This window comes from Entelurus aequoreus, linkage group LG05 (genome assembly GCF_033978785.1).
Source record: "Entelurus aequoreus isolate RoL-2023_Sb linkage group LG05, RoL_Eaeq_v1.1, whole genome shotgun sequence".
Classification (NCBI taxonomy): domain Eukaryota; kingdom Metazoa; phylum Chordata; class Actinopteri; order Syngnathiformes; family Syngnathidae; genus Entelurus; species Entelurus aequoreus.
The window spans coordinates 30,148,634-30,165,615 of NC_084735.1; the positions used below are offsets into that span (position 1 = coordinate 30,148,634).

Below are 16,982 nucleotides of genomic sequence, written 5' to 3' on the forward strand. Positions count from 1 at the left end.
AAATAAAAATAGGAGCGCTGGACAATAAACAATAAAAACATAAGAACATAAATAAACAAACCTGTCATGACAAAGTGGCTTATTTGCCCTCAAAAACGTTCATTTCCCACACTGACCCCAATATAAGAAGGTGTTTTTTGCCCTAGAAAAAAAGTCTAAAATAAGAGATTATTTGACCAAACAACTTCCCCGCAAGTGAGCCAGGGCTTTTCTTCTTGTCACTCACACACCACACCCAGTGACCTGGAAAGATGCAGCCCAGTTAAATTAAAATGTTCTTAGCTCGTTAGTGAACAGCACAGCCGGATTTATGATGCCAATTTCAAGACGATGCTGATCAATACACAGGGTTGCCAGATGGGAAATGACAAATGATCACGCCAGAAACTTAAAACGATCACATTTTGAGGGAAAGTATTACACACACGATTTGACCATCTGCTACATTTTTTAAATTACCAAAGTATTATCTTGAAATCAAATACCATGGGCAGAACAGTGTGGCTTTAAAGAGACAGATGAGACAATACATAACATGTTTGTGTTTGCTAATGTATTGAAGTGCTCAAATTAGTGTACAAAAAGGGTCATTACTATACGTCTGGCAACGCCATCAATGAAGCATAGTCAGCAAACAACTGTCAAGCAGCTAAAACAATATGTTGACTTCTTATTGCAATCTACATATTGTTAGTTCAAAGTTGTTGAAAACATGATTCTTGAAAAACATGCCAAGGGAAAGAAAGGAAAACAGGGAAAAAAGGGGGGAAACATTAACCTTAAAAAAATATTGTGTGTGTTTTTAAAAATATTTTTCCAAACACAAACCTTATAGGAAAAAATAAGAAATAAAAAATAGGCAGCACGGTGGAAGAGGAGTTAGTGCGTCTGCCTCACAATACGAGGTCCGGGGTTCGATCCTGCGCTCGGGATCTTTCTGTGTGGAGTTTGCATGTTCTCCCCGTGACTGCGTGGGTTTCTTCCGGGTACTCCGGCTTCCTCCCACCTCCAAAGACATGCACCTGGGGATAGGTTGATTGGCAACACTAAATTGGCCCTAGTGTGTGAATGTGAGTGTTAATGTTGTCTGTCTATCTGTGTTGGTCCTGCGATGAGGTGGCGACTTGTCCAAGGTGTACCCCGCCTTCCGCCCGATTGTAGCTGAGTTAGGCTCCAGCGCCCCTTGTGACCCCGAAGGGAATAAGCGGTAGGAAATGGATGGATGGATGAACAAACCTTATATTCAGGGTCATCTTATACAAACCCCGTTTCCATATAAGTTGGGAAATTGTGTTAGATGTAAATATAAACGGAATACAATGATTTGAAAATCATTTTCAACCCATATTCAGTTGAATATGCTACAAAGACAACATTTATGATGTTCAAACTAATCAACTTTTTTTTTTGTGCAAATAATCATTAACTTTAGAATTTGATGCCAGCAACACGTGACAAAGAAGTTGGGAAAGGTGGCAATAAATACTGATAAAGTTGAGGAATGCTCATCAAACACTTATTTGGAACATCCCACAGGTGAACAGGCAAATTGGGAACAGGTGGGTGCCATGATTGGGTATAAAAGGATGTCTTTGAAGACGAGGACCTGGAGAAATACACATCAGGAGTACTGGGCTACATAAAACACTGCACAGACTCTGTTACTGTGGATAAGAGCGTCCGAGTCTATTCCAACACAAAGCCGTGGATGACGAGAGAGGTGCAGAGGCTGCTGAGGGAGAGGGACACCGCGTTCAGATCTGGCGACGCGGAGCTCTACAGCACTGCCAGAGCCAGCCTGAAGCGTGGTATCAGGGAGGCTAAGGGGGACTACAAAACAAAGATTGAGGACTGCTTCCAAAGCAATGACTCCAGGAGGGTATGGCAGGGGGTCCAGCACATGACCAACTACAGGCCCAGCAACCCCCCGGCCGGCAGGGGAGCTGAACTCCTTCTACGCCCGCTTTGAGGTAACACCATCGGAAGCAGTCACACCTCACTCAGGAGCAACACCTCACCCAACAGCCACACCTCAATCAGCAGTCACACCTCACTCGACAGACCACAGCCGCCTCACCCTTTCAGTGACGGAGCACGAGGTCAGACGCACACTGAAAGCCGTGAACCCGAGGAAGGCTGCGGGACCGGACGGCGTCTCCGGACGGGTGCTGAGAGACTGCGCTGATCAGCTGGCTGGTGTCCTCACCGACATCTTCAACCGGTCCCTGTCCCAGGCCATCGTCCCATCCTGCCTGAAAACCTCCACCATCATCCCGGTCCCCAAAAAGAAAAACACTGTCAGCTGTCTGAACGACTACCGGCCAGTGGCACTCACTTCTATCACAATGAAGTGTTTCGAGAAACTGGTCCGGACCCACATCCTCTCATCCCTACCGCCCGTATTGGACCCCCATCAGTTTGCCTACCGAGCCAACAGGTCTACGGAGGACGCCATCGCTATGGCTCTCCACTCCGCCATGTCCCACATGGAGGGGGGGGGGGGGGAGCTATGTACGGCTGCTCTTTGTAGACTTCAGCTCTGCATTTAATACCATCTTACCTGACAGACTGGTGACCAAGCTAGCAGACCTCGGAATATCCAACCCCACCTGTCTCTGGATTAAAGACTTCCTGACTGACCGCCGTCAGAGGGTGAGGATGGGTACCCACACCTCCACAGCCCTCAGCCTCAGCACCGGCTCACCTCAGGGCTGCGTGCTGAGCCCCCTGTTCTACTCACTCTACACCCACGACTTCACAGCCACCCACCCCGGCAATCACATCATAAAGTTTGCCGATGACACAACGGTGGTGGGCTGCATCTCTGGGGTCGACGAGACGGCATACCGGGACGAGGTGGAGCAGCTGGCAGTGTTGAGCAGGGTGAGCAACCTGAAGCTGAACCAGCTCAAGACCCAGGAAGTGATCTTGGACAGCAGGAGGAGAAAAACTACCATACAGCCCCTGTACATCGACGGGTGCTGTGTGGAAAGAGTCTCATCCCGACGCTTCCTGGGAGTTCACCTGGAGGAGGACCTGTCCTGGAGGACCAACACCACGGCTATCGTCAAGAGGGCACAGCAGAGGCTCTACTTCTTGAGAGTACTCAGGAATCTCCACCTGAGACAGGATCTACTGGTGTCCTTCTACCGCTGTTCTGTGGAGAGCATCCTCACATACTGCATCTGCGTATGGTTCTGCAGCTGCACAGCAGCAGAGAGGAAAGCTCTCCAGAGGGTCGTCAAATCGGCCCAAAAAATCATCGGGTGCCCCCTCCCCTCCCTGGAAGAACTGTACAACTCCCGCTGCCTGAAGAAGGCAGCCAACATACTCAAGGACCCATCCCACCCCGGCAACAGCCACTTCGATCGGCTGCCTTCCGGCAGACGTTTCAGAACCATGCGAACCCGCACAAATAGACTCAAGAACAGTTTCTACCCCCGGGCCATAATTGCACTAAACGCAGCTGGAATGTAAAATTAAAAAAAATAAAAAATAACAATAAAAACTCCCTCACGTGCAACATGAGGAAGCCACCGGTCAATCACGATCCGGGACTGTGCAATCAGCGATTACACGCCAACTGGACAATATTTATCATATTTATTTACATAATAATCCAAAACAAAATGCCTGCACAGCATAGGAGGTAGGAAATGCTGACTCCCACCCCCTCAGCACACTGGGAACCAGCATTACTCCTCTCTAGTCAGTTCACTAGTCACTTTATACTTTTTACTGTCTCGTTTTTTTACATTGCCTCTTAGAGTGGTCCTAGGCCATATTGCATATTGTGTATATTGTGTTGTTTTTGTATATTGTATGGTTTCTTCTTTTTTTTTAAAAATGCAAAGCACCTTAGGGAAGCAACCTAAATTTCGTTGGACTTGTACCTGTACATGCACAATGGCAATAAAGATCATTCATTCATTCATTCATTCATTCATTCATTCAAAAGTAGATTCCATGAAATGCTTAGTCATTCACTAACAAGAATGGGGCGAGGGTCACCACTTTGTCAACAAAATGCGTGAGCAAATTGTTGAACAGTTTAAGAAAAACCTTTCTCAACCAGCTATTGCAAGGAATTTAGGGATTTCACCATGTACGGTCCGTAATATCATCAAAGGGTTTAGAGAATCTGGAGAAATCACTGCACGTAAGCAGCTAAGCCCGTGACCTTCGATCCCTCAGGCTGTACTGCATCAACAAGCGACATCAGTGTGTAAAGGATATCACCACATGGGCTCAGGAACACTTCAGAAACCCACTGTCAGTAACTACAGTTGGTCGCTACATCTGTAAGTGCAAGTTAAAACTCTCCTATGCAAGGCAGCTAAGCCCGTGACGACCCTTGATCCCTCAGGCTGTACTGCATCAACAAGCGACATCAGTGTGTAAAGGATAGGGAGGGACGGCGTGGCTAAGTTGGTAGAGTGGCTGTGCCAGCAATCGGCGTGTTGCTGGTTACTGGGGTTCAATTCCCACCTTCTACCTTCCTAGTCACGTCCGTTGTGTCCTTGGGCAAGACACTTCACCCTTTGCCTCTGATGGCTGCTGGTTAGCGCCTTGCATGGCAGCTCCCGCCATCAGTGTGTGAATGTGTGTGTGAATGGGTGAATGTGGAAATACTGTCAAAGCGCTTTGAGTACCTTGAAGGTAGAAAAGCGCTATACAAGTATAACCCATTTATCATTTATTTATTTATATCACCACAAGGGCTCAGGAACACTTCAGAAACCGACTGTCAGTAACTACAGTTGGTCGCTACATCTGTAAGTGCAAGTTAAAACTCTCCTATGCAAGGCGAAAACCATTTATCAACAACACCCAGAAACGCTGTCGGCTTCGCTGGGCCTGAGCTCATCTAAGATGGACTGATACAAAGTGGAAAAGTGTTCTGTGGTCTGACGAGTCCACATTTCAAATTGTTTTTGGAAACTGTGGATGTCGTGTCCTACGGACCAAAGAGGAAAAGAACCATCCGGATTGTTATAGGTGCAAAGTTGAAAAGCCAGCATCTGTGATGGTATGGGGGTGTATTAGTGCCCAAGACATGGGTAATTTACACATCTGTGAAGGCACCATTAATGCTGAAAGGTACATACAGGTTTTGGAGCAACATATGTTGCCATCCAAGCAACGTTACCATGGACGCCCCTGCTTATTTCAGCAAGACAATGCCAAGCCACGTGTTACATCAATGTGGCTTCATAGCAAAAGAGTGCGGGTACTAGACTGGCCTGCCTGTAGTCCAGACCTGTCTCCCATTGAAAATGTGTGGCGCATTATGAAGCCTAAAATACCACAACGGAGACCCCCGTACTGTTGAACAACTTAAGCTGTACATCAAGCAAGAATGGGAAAGAATTTCACCTGAGAAGCTTAAAAAATGTGTCTCCTCAGTTCCCAAACGTTTACTGAGTGTTGTTAAAAGGAAAGGCCATGTAACACAGTGGTGAACATGCCCTTTCCCAACTACTTTGGCACGTGTTGCAGCCATGAAATTCTAAGTTAATTATTATTTGCCAAAAAAATAAAGTTCATGAGTTTGAACATCAAATATGTTGTCTTTGTAGTGCATTCAATTGAATATGGGTTGAAAGGGATTTGCAAATCATTGTATTCCGTTTATATTTACATCTAACACAATTTCCCAACTCATATGGAAACGGGGTTTGTACTTGGGGTCAATCCAACTCCACATTAGAGTTTTCATTGTAGTTCTTGTGTTTATAAATCATTTCATTTGTACTGGAGTACTCGGAAACAGAAATAAAAAACATTTAATTAAAACATAAAACCAAACCCAAACAGCTTCGACTAAACTTCCGCCACCAAATTTCCTTTGACTTGGACGCACTTCATCCAAATGGTTTGTTTGGCAGCCAGGAAGGCAAATTAGACGAGGCGTCACCTTGGACTGTGCAGCCGCCATGTTTGTGGCTCCAGGAAGTATTGGGGCTGCTGTCTGTTGACTTTAGGAGTTGCGTGCCAGGCCAGCAGCTGACCCACCTGCTCACACGCCGCTCGCTAAGACTGTCATCACGCTCTCAGGCTGCAAAGAAGTTGATTGTGGAATTAACTTTGGACTTTTTCACCGCCCACCTCATCTGTCTCTTCCTCACCATCATCATCATCATTTGTACTTCATTTCTACCAGATTACTTCCGAGCTGTCGCTTTCAGATTGCGTTTGTGCAAATGGAAATGTTTAACTTCCAAATTAGAATCGAAAGTTGTGCAGGCTGCTTCTCTTTGCCCGCGTCACAATCCTAGCATTTTAAAATTAGCACGCTAACTTTTTTGCTAATTGTGCAGTTACTTGACATATGGTTGTTGGTATGCTAGCTTCTTTGTTTGCAATTTTTTTAGGTTTACACACACCTCAGTCATGTATTGATACTTGATGCATGCTAATGTTAGCATGCTACTATAGCATTTTAAACACATTTTTCAGGTACTTTTCCGCCGGAATTGTGCCCTTATATGGGTAATTAAGGGCGTTTACCTATGCAAATTACAGAATTAAGGGTGTTTACATATGCATATTGGGGAAATAAGGCCGTATTTATATGCAAATTATGATAGACACGCACGGGCTAACCATTTGGCATTCAGCAATTTAAGAACAGCAGGTGGGAACAATTTGGGCGTTTAAGAACACGTCATGAATTTTAAGAAAGATAAGAGGAAAAGTTAGGAACTTATTGCTGAATGGGGCCCATCGTGTTAAATTGGAAGACAGCAGCTCCTCCTTGGATCCCGCTGGATTAAAGATGTTCTTTATTTTCTCAAACTGTATGAGATTAGGCTGACATTGGATGGTTGTTCTGCAAAGTTTCAAGAACTGTGGGGTGCTTTTCTGAGATATGTAGGAGAGGCTGATCTTCAAATTAACCCCGATTGAAACACAATTGAAATGTGGGTGGTTGATGAGCCCCCTGTGTGCTTGTTGGTGGTTGTATCTCTCTGGGGCCATTCAGGAATGCCCCTGTCTGTGGTTTTATGTTGAAATCTTACTTTGGTTTCTTCTTTATTTTTTTTTACTTGTTGGGGCAGGGAGAACATAGCATTTGATGCGCTTTTAGCTATTTTTGTCAATAAATGTGTCTAAAACTTAATAAAGAAATGTTTTTTAAAAAGTTATATGACAAGTTTATAATGTAGGAAAAAAACCCTGAGTCACCTCCATGCTGCTTCTGACACTTTGTCTCTTTCTGCATCCTGGGAACACAACCATCTTTACAATGCGACCCTAATGCAACAATTATGTATTTTATTGTTGATAACGAATCACTTTATTATCATTATTAATATGACAATGTCTGAGTGATAAGGCAGGGCATTACAAGCTTTTGCTTTTCCATGCTCCTTTTCAGACGCACGCCGTGTTTTCTTTAAATGGTATTATTGTTATTTCAGATGACTATATTGTATTGGAGATACTATTTTACTTGTTTTGTGTTCAAAATAAATGAATGCTAATGAGTCAGCATGTGTGTATGTATAGTGTATTACCATAGTGCAGATCCGGCCCGCGAATGAATGATCTATTTGAATTGGCCAGCAGGCCACGGCTGCCTGCTGCTGTTTTGCACGCACCAATACTCCATCAGTGTTGGCGCTAGGAATTTTCGAAATGGGGTCCCAGGGACCCCATCAAGTAAAAAAAATGGGGTCCCACAGTAAATTTTTGGGGTCCCACTTTTTTGTAAGCGTTTTGAAAACAAATGATAAATGTATGCATTATCCTGTTATATCTCACATTCTATATTGTTTTGGAAAAAGGTTGTCATAAACGTTACTTAATTCATAAAAAAAATAATACCAAAAAAAAAAGTGTTTTATGCACGTAAATTTATTCAGTTATAAAAATTCATTCACTTTCTTTTCCTTCATGGATCTAAACTTTACCGCTGCCAATATTTTTTTCTATATTTTTATTGTAATATTTTCAGAATGTGTTTGTTCTATTTTTGGTCAAAGTAAGACAAAGAAAACAATCTGAAGTTGTCTTTATTTTTTGGTTTTAATGCCATGATTTTAATAGTCTGCACAGATTTTCCTCCGTGCGGCCCCTGAGCTAAAATGAGTTTGGCACCCCTGATCACGTAGTACACCAAATAATTCCTTGGTTAAAGTACAGTATTGTATTTTCCTATATTCAAACACAGTGTCACTGTTCAAACAGTGTGTAATGATACAGTTAAAGTTAAAATACCACACTAGGTGTGGTGAAATTACCCTCTGCATTTGACCCATTCACTTGTTCCACCCCCTGGGAGGTGAGGGGAGCAGTGAGCAGCAGCGGTGGCCACGCTCGGGAATCATTTTAAAGCAAAATGTTAAAGTACAAATGGTTGTCACACACACACTAGGTGTGGCTAAATAATTCTTTGCATTTGACACATCACCCTTGATCACCCCCTGGGAGGTGAGGGGAGCAATGAGCAGCAGCGGTCGGGAATCATTTTTGGTGATTTAACCCCCAATTCCAACCCTTGATGCTGAGTGCCAAGCAGGGAGGTAATGGGTTCCATTTTTATAGTCTTTGGTATGACTCGGCCGGGGTTTGAACTCACGACCTACCGATCTCAGGGCGGACACTCTAACCACAAGGCCACTGAGCAGTTGCCAGAAATATTAATATACCTGTTCAATAAAACCTCTGCCTTGTTGTTAATGAATACGTAGGCTTACAATGCTACTGTGTTTGAATGTTGGTCATTATGGTGGTACTTGGAGAGCCAAGTGTTTTCTGGGGTGGTACTTGGTGCCATAGTGCTCACTAAAACAGATTTAAATAAATCTGAGATAAGCCTTTTGTTTACACATGCCAGCAACTCCAGGAAGCGAAAGTGTTGTTTTTGTTGGATTATTCCAAAGGTTAAGTAGGTTTCCACCACGTATTATTCCTCCAAAACGACCATAATTCAGCCGACTTCAAAGCGGCGGATCATATTTTCACTGGAGGTGTTGCAGGGGTGAAGAATGTGAACGTGAACACTAACACCTTCACGACAAGCGTCCACGGGCCCCCGTCGGCTCCCCTGTGGCTCCCTCTTTTGTGTGTGTGTGTGTGTGTGTGTGTGTGTGTGTGTGTGTGTGTGTGTGTGTGTGTGTGTGTGTGTGTGTGTGTGTGTGTGTGTGTGTGTGTGTGTGTGTGTGTGTGTGTGTGTGTGTTTTGTGGCATGCCAAGATGTCTTCATGCAAGCATATGAAAGAAGTGTGAGGCTCCCTGATAGCTTCTCACTGTGAATCATCGCATATTCTGAAACCGGATCCACGTGCTTGGAAGCTGAGAGGGATTAAGGTTGTCGTAGGACTATCGGATTCCTGAACTGGTCTTTGTGTGCGCACAGGAAATTGTGCCAGCATGTCCAGGAGCATGTTCAACACGTTTGCCATCACGGTGATTGATTTCCTTTTTGAACTCTGCTCAACAAAACGTGGATTGATGGCGTCACGCTCTTAACCTTTCACGGGGGCCCGGCCTGCACGCGCTAAGTCACCCCAAGCCATGCACCCTCTTAAAAAAAGCTGCCCACCCCCCCTCTGCACAATCATCATCATTCAGTATTTGCACACCTCCCCAAAATGGCTTCTAAATTGGCTCTTTTCATAGATGATGACCTGGCAAACAAGCACTAAAAGACATTTCTGCCTTTAGGCTGCATAGTAAATGCTGCTGGACCCTAAATGCCCGCACGCAGTGTCAGCATGAATGACAGCCTATCAAAACGCTTGATTATACCGTAAAAACATGACCGCTCACGTTTATTACTGACCGTGTGTGTTTGCCTCATATTGTGTCAATCTACAGAGGCACCCGCTGTGTGTGTGTGTGTGTGTGTGTGAGTGTGTGTGTGTGTGCACAAGACCCCCATTTAAAGACATACGGTTATGATTTCAGCCACATCTGGATGCAATACGACACCGAGGAGGACAGGGGGCAGCACTGCCTGTCTGCACAAAGTAAACTGTAATCTGAAAAAGTGATCAAATTACAGGCAATTAGAAGGAATCTGATAATTAAAAAAAAACAACGATTTAATAATTACAGCAATTTGATAACAAGGAAGTAGGGAAGGCCTCATTTGACATTAAACACACGACATTTACCAGTGATCTGATTACACTTAGAGAATGTAAATGGGATAACCAGACTACATAAAAGAGTAATCTGAATACTCAAATTGAGATCCAATTACTTTGATGACATTGCATTTATTGACAGTATTCAGAGAATACAACAGACAATTAAATTAAAGAGAAAGTGTGCAGTATTTTGCGTAATCAAATATCAGACCGAATATAATCTGGTTTACTGGCTATTTTAAAAAGTAAGACTGAAACACTAATTGTGACAAGAGCATCCTCTAGCGGTAAAAACAAATTACTGCAGGTTGTTGACCAAACTTTACTCCAACATCAAGGGAAGTGGGGATCACTTTGATATATTATTTAATATTTTTAATTTGTGAGTTCAAAGCAAATACTAATAGAATTTAATGTGCAAATAGTTTACTTTTTGTCCAAATAAACAATGTTTTAGGTACAGACAATGTAGATGAAACATGCAATATATTTTAGTAGGAATTATTGTCCTCATCATGAGAAATATGCTTTTGTTTATTTGTTTTAGGGGAAAATTTACCATATTGTGTCTTAGTCTCACGTCATTCATAGTTAAATTTTTGATATGCATCGTCTTTGCAGCTATGCACATATCTGCATCACTGCCCCCCTCTAGTGGATATGTTTTATATGACAGCCTAAAGGACAAGCGCTCATGTTTATTATGTTCATCCATAAATGCATAAATTCATATTTATGCAAAAAAAACGCACCAACTTGATTCAAGAACGTCTTCCCATGCACCATACAATTGTAAGGAATGATTAATACACATATCAAGGAATATTTACAACATTTTTGACAGTTTGTCATAGCTAATTGACGCTAAATAACCTCGCTAGGTTGTCTTACTTTGTCAAGGTGAATAAAGTCACCAGAAGTAATAATAGAACCCCTTCTCGAAATTCTATACCACTACAAACTACAACCACAGTAATAAAATGCACTTATTGTTTGTAAAATGGTAGGAATACCATATTTTGTTTCAATTGGGCATTAACCAGGATGTCCATCAAAGGAACAGGAAGTGGGGAGGGAATTAAAAGAGGCACACATGTGACATGGAACAAAAGACGAATAGAAATCAAAGGTTATAAGTAAGACAAATATACTGAACTATACAAAAAAATATTTTAAATAAAATACAGTATAGTTTAGATACCACTAAAACGTGGAGCTTGTCTCTTTTTGGACAAGCTTGGAAGAAGCTTTGTGTCTGGATTGGAACTCCAAAGCTAAGTTCTAATGCTAATAACTGCACTTCAGATGTCGATTACTATCTTGTCATACACTTTTTAAAGTTGTATTTCTTTTCATACACTATGCATCTTGAATCAATCGCCAACATGGTTGGTTGTTCCTTAGCCTTGCCTGCCATGCTAGGTGGGTACATTTTAGCATTACTCACAACACATATTTCAGTTTAAATTTTTTTCTACAGAAATAATGAATGAATAACACATTGCTTACATTTGTGGTTATCCATCCATCCATTTTGTACCGCGTATCCCTGTTGAGAGTTAATGTTTTGACTTAGACTGAATTTGTTTGGAACATAGTAGAAAACGTACACTAAAAGTAAACAAAAACATGGCTGACAAGCTGAATAAGCATGTTTGGTAGTATTAGTGATGTGTTAAATCTGTTACGGGTTATATCTTTTTTGGTGGCGTTGTTCGTCACAATTTCTTACAAACTAACTTGAAAGAGGATGCAAAACAGGGGTGTCCAAACTTTTTTTTAACTGAGGGCCGTACTCGGAAAAGTGAAAAGAGGCAGTGCCCATCTTGATATTTTTAATTTTTAAGGCCAATAAAATATATTTGATTTAAAAAAAAAAATCCTCAATGTCAGCTTTGTGGTATTAGTGTCCAAAGTGAACATTTTTATAATATAGTAACAGTGTGGTAACAATACGTAGTAACAATATGTACTATGTACAATATTTACCGTGTTTTGGTCATTGCTGGAACTGATTTCCTAAGCACATTCATTTCCGTTTCCGTAGCAGTGCACTTTCAACTTCGACAACAAATGTGTGTTCATACTTCCGGAAACCAACGCGAGTGTGTTGTAATCATGGCAGACTTGGTAACAGACAACGAAGATGACTATTTTTGGACACATGAAGATTCAAAACCTTATCTTTTTTAACATGAATATACAGAGGATGAACTACTGCTTCTAGAAGCCAGCACAAAGGAAGGGTGAAAAGTTGGAGCTGTTGGAAAAAGAGAGGTCGGCATAGCTTTGACGCTGTAAATGTGGAACTTGGAGCTAAGCTATGCGGATATAAATGGCACGCTTATCCAAGGTCCACTTAAAAAAACGTGCCCGGCCAGTACTACCAAACGCACAAATGTACATCGAGCTTATCTATCGCCTCAGATACAATGTAATGCATCCATATGAGAGAAGAGTGGATCGTGAGGTCGACAGACAAATCGGAGCGGCGTCTGCAGTGATGCGGACCCTGCATCGATCTGTCGTGGTGAAGAAGGAGCTGAAATGACGCATGTCGTTGTGCTACTCCGCTGGAAAAAGAGTTCCTCCGTGTTCGTTATTATACAGGTTCCGGAATGTGATTGAAGTTTTGTTGCCGGTTTTTGTACGCATTTTTAAAGTGATTTAAAAGCAGAATTGATCGCTCCCATTCGCTGCATTGCCATTGCTAGCCACCTAGACCCAGAAGATTTTTACATGTTAAACTGCAAAAAAAAAAAAAAAAAACTTTTGTCTTCTCGTCTCTCATAAGGATTTTGAAGGATAGGCAACATTGCCCCCCCCCCCCCCCCACACCCCCAAAAAAAGGTGCAGTTCACTTTGATTGTAACTATATTAATATTATCAATAAGTCTTGAAAGTGCTCCAAGTTCAGGAGCAGAAAATTAAAATGCACTTTTTCTTTTTGAAAAAATTCAACTGCATGAATCATAATTTTCTTGTTTAGAATTGAGATCACTATTCTCTGAGATCATTTTTTTCACACAAGCACGCAAACACCATGATCTTACACTTACGCTTACATGAAATGGCACTATTAATATTAATAATATTATAATTTATCCATCCATCCATCTATCTTCTTCCGCTTATCCCTGCTTGGCAGCAGCCTAAGCAGGGAAGCCCAGACTTCCCTCTCCCCAGCCACTTCACGAGGCTTTCCCAGGCCAGCCGGGAGACATAGTCTTCCCAACGTGTCCTGGGTCTTCCCCGTGGCCTCCTACCCATCGGACGTGCCCTAAACACCTCCCTAGGGAGGCGTTCGGGTGGCATCCTCACTAGATGCCCGAACCACCTCATCTGGCTCCTCTCGATGTGGAGGAGCAGCGGCTTTACTTTGAGCTCCCCCCGGATGACAGAGCTTCTCACCCTATCTCTAAGACAGAGCTCCGCCACCCGGCGGAGGAAACTCATTTCGGCCGCTTGTACCCGTGATCTTGTCCTTTCGGTCATAACCCAAAGCTCATGACCATAGGTGAGGATGGGAACGTAGATCGACCGGTAAATTGAGAGCTTTGCCTTCCGGCTCAGCTCCTTCTTTACCACAACGGATTGATACAGCGTCCGCATTACTGAAGACACCGCACCGATCCGCCTGTCGATCTCACGAACCACTCTTCCTTCATTCGTGAACAAGACTCCGACGTAGGGCTGGGCGATATGGCCTTTTTTTAATATCTCGATATTTTTAGGTCATATCGAGATACACGATATACATCTCGATATTTTGCCTTAGCCTTGAATGAACACTTGATACATATAATCACAGCAGTATGATGATTCTATGTGTCTACATTAAAACATTCTTGTTCATACTTCATACTGCAACTGTATTTATTAAACAGTTATTAAGCAGTGGCACCGACATTCATGTCATTTCCAAAACAGAAAGTGCAAGATTGTCAGAGACATTTTAAAACAAGCTATAAGTGCACTTTTGTGCATGATGACACACAAGATATTTCAATAAGTTTCACATAAAAATGAGCAGCATATCAAATAGTATATGTCCTACGGTGTTGATGTGGAAATAGTTGCTTCGGCATTTAGTTGGTGTGGCACCGAACGGAGATGTTGACATGATGTAAAGACATATTCCCGCTTGAAGCCAAACCACCGCTGCTGTTTTTCTTGGGAATTAATTATTCCTCCATTTGTTACCAGATTTGCACCTTCTTTGTTGTTGTTCACGTGACAGTATGTGACGTATGTAAGAAGGTGCGCTTGTTTTAGTCTCTGTGAGACGTTACTCCTGTGAGAAGGAGACACAGGAAAGAGTGACAAACGCATGCAGTTGAATGCCCCGCAGCTAAAAGCAACTGCTTGAGAACGTATACTCGAATATCACGATATAGTCATTTTCTATATCACACAGAGACAAACCCGTGATATATCGAGTATATCGATATATCGCCCAGCCGACGTATTTGAACTCCTCCACTTGGGGCAAGATCTCCTCCCCAACCCAGAGATGGCACTCCACCCTTTTCCGGGCGAGAACCATGTACTCGGACTTGGAGGTGCTGATTCTCACCCCAGTCGCTAATATTATAATTTATATCTGTTATTATTATTATGAATACCAATTCTGTTTATATCTTTTATGGACAGAACTTCTAGACGCAGTCAGGGCATTGAAGGGATCCGGTTTGGTGGCTGTAGGATTAAGTCTCTGCTTTTCGCAGAGGATGTTGTCCTGCTGGCTTCATTTGACCAGGATCTTCAGCTCTCACTGGATCGGTTCACAGTGTGAAGCGACTGGAATGAGAATAAGCACCTCCAAGTCCGAGTCCATGGTTCTCGTTTGGAAAAGGGTGGAGTGCCATATCTGGGTTGGGGAAGAGATCTTGTCCCAAGTGGCAGAGTTCAAGTACCTCAGAGTCTTGTTCACAAGTTTCAGTTTCAGTTTATTTCGAACATGTATACGATGCAATGTTATGCATCACGTATGAGGGAAGAGTGGATCGCGAGATCGACACTCGGATGCGGACCCGGCATCGATCTGTCGTGGTAAAGAAGGAGCTGAGCCGAAAGGCAAAGCTGCCAATTTACCGGTCGATCTATATTACCATCCTCACCTGTAAGGATAACATGAACTTGTTTTGTTTGAAAAGTGCATTTATCATCATTTCTATCTGTTTATGATTTTACGCAACATACTGCACTATGGGTGTATTTTTAATTTTTTTTTATCAAGTCTATGTTACTTTTTTCTTCCAGTTATGCAAGAGATGACTAAACACAAAAGTGAACTGTTCCAACCCAGAGCTCCTTTGCACTGTTACACAATCACAAATCCAAACATATATTTGAGCACTGCGGTGTTGGCTTCTTCCAGACATCCTACTAATCCCACCACTTTTGTCCAGGAGGAGGACGCCGCCATCATGCAGGATCACTCTGGGTTGCAATTTCCACTGGAGGAGATCAAGAATGACCTCCAGCTGCATGTACGGCCGCGGTCAATCGCAAGAGTGCTTATAGCGGCTTAATCCTAGATGATCTGTGCTTTCAAAAGACACTGCTGCAAAAGGAGGTAGACGCAGATGTGGACTACCAATAAGTGTGAAGCTGAGGGAACACGTAATGACAGATGCATGAATGGATCCTCGTACTGTCAGTGAATGTAACTTCTGTGTACCGATGCACATTCATTCATTCTTTCCAACATATTCACTTTGTTTAATCCTTTGTGTCTGACCTTTGACTTGCTGTTGAGTAAATCACGCAGGAAGTACTTTCACCACTTAAAATAAGTGCTCAGCTCCATCTGTCTTGTTTTAAAATGACAAGGATGCCCAAATCTGACAGCGTAAAGCTTGTTGTTTATGACAAACTTTCATGGCGCTAAATAAGATAGCCAAAATACAAGGAACAGTTTTCATTTGTAGTACAATTGGCTTCCGGTTCCGGTTCACCGTGCGTGACTGCTCGCCGTCTGTTCGCTGTTGCGAAAAAGCTAAGTATCGCTCTATCTGTGTGCTTTTAATTGTTCTACAGCTTTCTTTATCACTTCTCAAACATATTTAGTGGTACTATTTAACTTGCAAATCACCCGATCTCTGTCCCACCACCCTTTCCTCAGCTAGCTAGCTGCTAAGCTAGCGCGGAAAAAGGCAGCGCCGGTAAGAAGCTACTCCCACAGACCGCGACCACTTCCCTGAGGACAGCAGGAACTTCACTTGGTGACAAAAAAGCACTGTGAGTAATGGCTTCCTGCGCGTCTTGCACCATACTCACGGAGAGGTTGGCTCTGCTAGAGGGCCGTGTCCGCCAGTTAGAGCAGAGTAATGTCGTAACTTTAGATGTTGCGGACACATCTGCTAGCGTTAGCTGTAGCGAGCTAACTAGCCCAGCTTGTAGCAGTCCTAAGCGGCCTACAAGCTACGGTGTACCGGTTGAGACGCATAATAGATTTAGCTCTTTAGCTAGTCCTACACCCCAGTCTACCGGGCACCACACCTTAGTCATAGGGGAGTCCATCACCCGAAACATAAAGCTTAGCAAACCAGCCACAATAAAGTGTATCCCCGGGGCCAGAGACATGAATTAGGCTACTCGAAGGCCTGGAACACGTACGACAGGCTAATCGACAAGTCCTGGCTATGTTTCTCGTTGTAATCTCTGATTGTCTCATTCTAGTGTCATTGGCTCCAATGACACTAGAATGAGACAATCAGAGATTACAAAGAGAAACATAGCCAGGACTTGTGATCTCGCCAGAAAGATGTCCAGGCATCGAGTAATTGTCTCTGGCCCCCTGCCTGCGACAGGCAATGATGAGAGATATAGCAGATTAGTCTCGCTTAACAAGTGGTTGGCTAGCTACTGTAGGCAGCA

General features: G+C 43.1%; 1 long non-coding RNA gene across 1 annotated transcript; it reads left to right on the forward strand.

The window, feature by feature from the left end:
* The first annotated feature begins 11,174 nt into the window (after positions 1-11,174).
* LOC133649695 (uncharacterized) lies at positions 11,175-16,678 on the forward strand. Its single transcript, XR_009826119.1, has 3 exons — positions 11,175-11,236; positions 15,512-15,678; positions 16,228-16,678. It is a non-coding gene; the product is annotated as an uncharacterized LOC133649695 (long non-coding RNA).
* Positions 16,679-16,982: the final 304 nt, after the last annotated feature.